The following is a 558-nucleotide window of genomic DNA, read 5'->3' as shown; positions in this document are numbered from 1 at the left end:
CCCTGCCAGGACATGGGCTCTGAGGCCTGGGCAGCATCACACCAAGTTCCTTGCTCACATCTGACACACCTGGTCATTCGTGACCTGTCTTCTGTCACACACACCCGGCCTCAGCCCTGACAGACCTCGGAATGTGTGTAACCTGTGCCGGGCCCTGGCTGGGGACACACATGCGCTCACACAGGTTTGCAAGGGCGGTTGTGGCCTCAAGAACAGGTCACCACGGGGCGCCCACCTGTGCACGCACACCTGCGCACACACACTTGCACAAAAGCAGCACACATGCACACATACACACACAGAGGCTGGCAAGCGACATCTCTGTGGAACTCTGGCTTTGAGGCCCCAGGCTCTGGAAGACAAAAAAAGCCCCTTCACCCCAGAGGGAGGCAGGTGTCTGGGCCACTCCAGGCACCAAAGGCCGCTCCCCCCCCCTCCCCGAGCTTGAGCCTTGTGACTCTGGGTCCCATGGCAGCCCTCGTGCCTGAGGGGAGGGCAGCCAATGAGGACAGGCAGGGGCCCAGGACTGCCCCGACCCTGGGCGGCCCAACAAGTCTT

This window comes from Perognathus longimembris, chromosome 7, assembly GCF_023159225.1.
Source record: "Perognathus longimembris pacificus isolate PPM17 chromosome 7, ASM2315922v1, whole genome shotgun sequence".
NCBI lineage: Eukaryota > Metazoa > Chordata > Mammalia > Rodentia > Heteromyidae > Perognathus > Perognathus longimembris.
This window is presented reverse-complemented; position numbering follows the sequence as displayed.